This window comes from Euphorbia lathyris, chromosome 2 (genome assembly GCF_963576675.1).
Source record: "Euphorbia lathyris chromosome 2, ddEupLath1.1, whole genome shotgun sequence".
In the NCBI taxonomy this organism is placed as follows: Eukaryota; Viridiplantae; Streptophyta; class Magnoliopsida; order Malpighiales; family Euphorbiaceae; genus Euphorbia; species Euphorbia lathyris.
In genome coordinates, this window is record NC_088911.1 from 11,253,976 (window position 1) to 11,260,142 (window position 6,167).

At 35.7% G+C, this 6,167-nt stretch overlaps 1 non-coding gene across 1 annotated transcript; it reads left to right on the top strand.

Moving 5' to 3' along the window:
* The first annotated feature begins 518 nt into the window (after positions 1-518).
* LOC136221339 (small nucleolar RNA R71) lies at positions 519-625 on the top strand. Its single transcript, XR_010685110.1, has one exon. It is a non-coding gene; the product is annotated as a small nucleolar RNA R71 (small nucleolar RNA).
* Positions 626-6,167: the final 5,542 nt, after the last annotated feature.

The window sequence follows — 6,167 nt, forward strand, 5'->3', positions numbered from 1 at the left end:
CTACTAAGTGCCAAGTTTGGTTTGACTCAAGTGAGTCCATTTCATCATTAATGGCTTCTTGCCATAGATCAGCATCTAAGGAGGTTAAGGCTTCATATAGGTAAGTGGATCCTCTTCTACTGTGAAAGCATAAAAGTCAGATTGCTTAAAATTTCCCACAAAGTTTGCACTAGCGGTATCCCCAAGGAATGGGTTTGCCGCTTGACAATCCTCACTCTTATGTCCATTTAAACCACATAAATCACACAAATTATTTTGGTTCAAATTAGCCATTAATAGATCCAATTTTTTATTTAACTCATCAATGCCGGATCTTGATGATGAATCAACCAAATATGTTCCCGCTCTTATTTCCAGGTTTTTCTCCGCTTGCCAATGAGAGCACCTTTCCGCCAATTCTTGGATTAAATCATAAGCCTCCGTTTGGGTCTTCTTAAGGATGTTTCCACCTGCGGCGGAATCAATTGTGGCACAGTTAGCGGAAGATAAACCATTATAGAAAATACTACCACTTCTTAAATCCATGATGTGGGCATTTCTTCAATAGTCGACGGAATCGCTCCCACGCATCATATAATGTCTCTCTCTCGGTTTGGCGAAAAGAACTTATCTCGTTTTTGTACATCGCCGTTTTAGATGGAGGGAAGTACTTAGCTAAGAATTTCTTAACTAACTCATCCCATGTCCCAATGGATCCGGCCTCGAGAGAATCCAACTAGTCAGCTGCATCATCCCTTAAAGAAAAAGAAAACAATTTTAGTTTAATAGCTTCTGGTGGTACCCCATTTTGCTTAAGCATAGAACAATGTTTAACAAATTTATTTAAATGGGAGTTTGGATCTTCTCTCGGATCTCCGCCAAATTGACCGGAGTTTTGTATAAGTTGGATCATTGCCGGCTTGATCTCGAAGTTGTTTGCTCCAATGGTAGGTTCCACGATACTTGAATTCATGTCCAAACGGTTCGGAGTGAGTAGATCCATGATGGAACGTTCCTCTTGCGCCATGTTTGCTCTTCGATTAGCCAAATTCCTGTGAAAAGTACGCTCAATTTCAGGATCGGGCAATAATAAAGGCCAACTTAAACTTCTTGTGTTCATAAAAACAACAAAAATAAAAGAAAATAAAACGTCTAAATTAATAGAAGCTCGACTAGATTAATATTATAATTCTACTATCCCCGGCAACGGCGCCAAAAACTTGATGAACGTTTTACGTATACGTGCATGTGAAGGCAAGTGTACCTTAGTCGTGTATCAAGTAATAAAATGAAAGTAGAGTATCGTTCCCACGAGGATGGTGATTATAAGTACTAATCTCTTTGCTTACTATCTATTATTTAAACAACCGAAATGTAGAGTTTGTTGGACAACCAAGCTAAGACTTAAGCAAGAAATGAAATAAAAATTACACAAATTAAGTGAGAGATTACTTATAATAAAAGAAACTAAGGCTTCTAGCTTCACTTAACCTCTTTGCTTGGTAATAACACGTAACCTCTTTTAAGTTGTTTTATCCTTTTTAAGATGGCGATTTTTCTTATTAACTAATAGTTCTCGAGATCGGTTCTAAACTCTCGACTAATTACTTTCCCTTGGTCCGGCTCAAGTAATTAATCAAGAGAAGCATTAAGTTTTCTTATTTCCAAACCTTCGATTTATTACTTTCCCTTGGTCCGGCTTAAGTAATAAATCTAAGATTTGTAACAAGATTAAATCTAAACCTTTTTAACCTACTTTACCTTGGTCCGGCTAAAGTGATTACTTAAGATTCAAGAAAAACCGCTCAAGTAATTAGTTCTAAACTTTCGATTAATTACTCTTCCTTGGTCCGGCTCAAGTAATTAATCCAAAGAAGCATTAAGTTTTCTTATTTCCAAACCTTCGATTTATTACTTTCCCTTGGTCCGGCTCAAGCAATAAATTAAAGATTTGTAATAAGATTTATGAAAAACCTTGGAAAACCAATAAGCCACACTAAATGATCATTAGGTCCAACTTATGAATTTTGATTAATCAATTTAATCACGGTCAATATAAATGATTAATTATATCCAAGTAGAGAGTTGACTCATCTCCTACAAGCATTAAGAATCATAAGTTAGTTCTCCAAAAGGATAAAGATAACTTAAATAGGTTAAACGTAATTACCACATAATTAAGGTTAAGATCCACTTTTAGCCTTAGTTAAGAGGGGTTTAGCCCATCATTAGATTAAAACACATTTTAGAAAGATAGATAATAGAGTTCATATTAATAAAAGAGATTAAAGTTTAGAAGAAACCGTAGTGACGATTACCGAACGAACTTCTTCGGTAACTTGAAACTTACTTTTATTAGATGAACTTTTGCACAAACAACACTCTAACAACAATAAGAACAACACAAACAACTGATTCTTAAGGATAAGAATCAACAAAATAACATTATAGAGGGAAGAATTAAGCCTAAGCTTGGTGTGTCTTCAAATGGCACCCAAAGCCTCCTTTTATAGTAAAATGGTACACAAAATTCCAAAGAACAAGTCATCCTTATGGCCTCCCACTCCTTATCATATGAATTTAGCATTTAAGAGAGCATGGGGGAAGATTTTAATAATTTAGGAGTTGAAATGTCAAAGGAATCTTAGGCTTCAACATATTCATCAACTTTGGTTAATTTTCTGGGCCTGATTCACTTCGAATTTGGAGATGATTATTATTAGACATTTGTTCATCTTTCTCTTAGCTTTCCAACGCATTTTGAATCGCCTCAATCCGAGTCCGTATGAGGGAGAAAAGTTGAAAATACGAAAATGTGTCAAATCTGTCCTAGTGTGAACAATTAGACTCTTATCTTGCAGCACCTATCCGCGACGAAGTGCACGCTGGGTGTCACTAAAGATCCTCTTTTCTTGTCCTTTTTACTCCCGAGTTGCCGCCTTAAGCCCCGACTTGGTTATTTGTACCGAAAACCTTGCGAAAGTGCCTAGAAAACACACAAAGTGGCTTAGATACGTAAAATGAAGAAAAAAATACAAAAACCATCATTAAAATTTATTAAAATGGTATAAAATAACTAGTAATTAAATACTAAAAATGCTATAAATTACGACGATAACAACACCCCCAAACTTAAGCTTTGCTTGTCCTCAAGCAAAGAAAAGCTGAAAACAAATTTTATCGTCGAATAAGTTAACGTAAAGACAAGAATTATTTTAATCGAAAATGGACAAAAATTCTATATTCAAATCTCGGACTATTTCTTTGGATAAAATGATTTGTTTTTACACCCTTATTTTCCAAACAAACATTTTTCACTGTGTTGAATAAAATTGAACCAATTTAAACACCTCGCATGGAAGTCACTCTTACGCTCAAGTGTTTAGGGCATTAAATTTTCGCTCAAATCCGATAAAAACACTAACTATTAAAAATTTGCATGGTCATCCAAATCTTTACCAAACACGACTGACTATAAACACGATCAAAAGGTCTTTAACGGGTTGTAACGTTGGTTGAGGGTAAAGGTATGGAGAAAAGGAAATTTGTGGGTAAATAAATTCACGGGTAATTATTTGATAGATTCTCAAGAGAGATTTTCTCTTTCAGAAATTCAAAATTTTGTAACGGAAATCTCTCTTTTATTTTTATTTATATATATGATACTATATATTTTTATTTATATATATATATTTTTTTTTTCTCTTTTTTTTTTGACTTTATATAGAAATATCAATATGAATTTTATTTATATGTATATATATATAGAAAGTATGAAATATACGAAAATAGAGAGGTATAACCGTTATATATCGGTAGAAGTGTTTGTCTGAATTTCGTATTTATTGTGAATCATCATCTCAAGCATATTGGTTACTAATTACCCATAAATTTAGGGGGAACAAAAATGGTATTTATGAAGGAAATGCGGCTTGTAACGTGGTGAAATGAATGGAATGTCTAGGCTCGAAGGGGTGAACGACGGAAAATATATTTAAGGTGGGCTATCATTTTGAGTATGAAATGTGGGGGTAAAACAAGGAAGGCCTTAATCATGTCGTGTTTTGAGCTAGACGCGTGAGGTTTTGACCGGTATTTGATGCAAATTCTCAAGTTTCGTGTAATTATGGAACACTCGTGAGAAAAAAAATGAAGCATTAGTGAATGCTTTTTAAATTAGGCTCAAAAACTCACTTTGGAAAGGTAATGTGTGGCAATTAACTCAATTTTATTCCTCAAAATGTAAATGTCGATTTGTTAAATACTGAGTGAAATCAAAAAAAAATTTACGTATTCAAAATAGTCCAAAATTCGTTTACAAAATTTAAGATTTTCAAATAAAGTTTCATCCTATCAAAATTTAACATTTATTCTAGACAAAATTTTGTTTGATTTTCTTATTCGATTAAAGCAAAACTTTAGAGTGGGGTTTTTATTCAAAATTATTTAACAAAAATATTTATTTAAAAGCTAAATAAAGATAGTAAAAATAAAGAGAAAAATAAAGGTGGTGAAAATAAGGTGCAAAATAACACCAAAGTAAAAATAAAGTGTAAAACAACATTAAAATTAGAGGTACGTCACACGACTGAAACAAAAGTACGAAAATAACAATAAAAGAGAAAATAAAAATAACGTTCTATCCTTTACTCCCATCCCCCATTAGTGTAGCATTTAGTCCCGAAATGCGAAATAAAAACTAACACTAAAGTAGAAAGTAAAGGATAGAAGGACTCCCTGTCGAAGGCAACTGTGAGGATTATAGTGTGTGGGGTTGATCGGAGGTAGAAATTAAATGATTAATGGAGGTTATCGCTGGAAAAGTCACCGGAGATGGATGGGGGGATGGACGGCTGCGCTGCAAAATAAGAGAGAAGAAGTTAGAAATAAGGAAGAGAACAAAAGTGGGGCATTAAGCCCTCCTAATCACCCACCTCGTCGAGGTTGATCCCAACCTCGTCGAGGTCGGGATGCACCTCGTCGAGGTGATGAGTTCTAGAGACTTGCAAAGTCTCTGGAACTTTACACTTCGACGAGGTGATGTTCACCTCGTCGAGGTGAGGAGTTCCAGATACTTGTAAAGTCTCTGGAACTTTACACTTCGACGAGGTGTATCTGTAGCCTCTTTTCATTTTTTTTTTTTTTTAAAGATGAAAAATAAAACGAAAATAAAATTGAAATAAATAAATATTATAAAAGTAAGAGTGAAAGTTGAGATAAAGAGGTTAGAAATATCGGGTTGCCTCCCGACAAGCGCTAAGTTTAACGTCGATCAGCTCGACGTTATTGAGTGGCTAGTTGCTCGTGGTCGGGGCATTGAGGTATACGACGGAATCGTTCATGCTTGTGTCTCCGGTCTCATATAGTTTCACTCGTTGTCCGTTTACTTTGAATGGTGCCACACCTTCTCTTTGAACCGTGACCACTCCCGAAGGGGATATTTCGGTTACTTCATACGGCCCGTGCCATCTCGACTTTAGCTTACCGGGAAAAAGTCGTAACCGAGAGTTGTATAGAAGAACTTTATCCCCCGGTTTGAATGTTCGCGGAATGATATGCTTGTCATGCCAACATTTTGTCCGTTCTTTATATAATCTCGCGTTTTCATATGACGAAAGACGGAATTCATCGAGTTCGTTGAGCTGCATCAAACGTTTTTCTCCTGCAGAACACATATCAAAATTTAAAAAATTGAGAGCCCAAAACGACTTGTGTTCTAGCTCTACGGGTAGATGGCATGCTTTTTCGAAAACTAGACGATACGGTGAGGCACCTATAGGGGTTTTAAAAGCCGTCCTATAAGCCCACAAAGCATCGTCTAACTTAATCGACCAATCATTTCGGGATGAATTTACCGTTTTTTCTAAAATACTCTTTAATTCCCGGTTTGATATTTCAACTTGACCACTTGTTTGGGGATGATACGGGGTGGTTACCCGATGGGTGACTCTGTATTTCGCCAACAATTGGTCAAATTGCTTGTTGCAAAAGTGCATGCCACCATCACTAATGATCGCTCGGGGTGTTCCGAATCTAGTGAAAATGTTTTTCTTTAGGAACTTCGTAACCACCCGAGCATCATTAGTAGGTGAAGCAATCGCCTCTACCCATTTTGATACGTAATCTACTGCAACAAGCACAAACTGGTTACCAAATGAATTCGGAAAAGGACCCATAAAATCAATGCC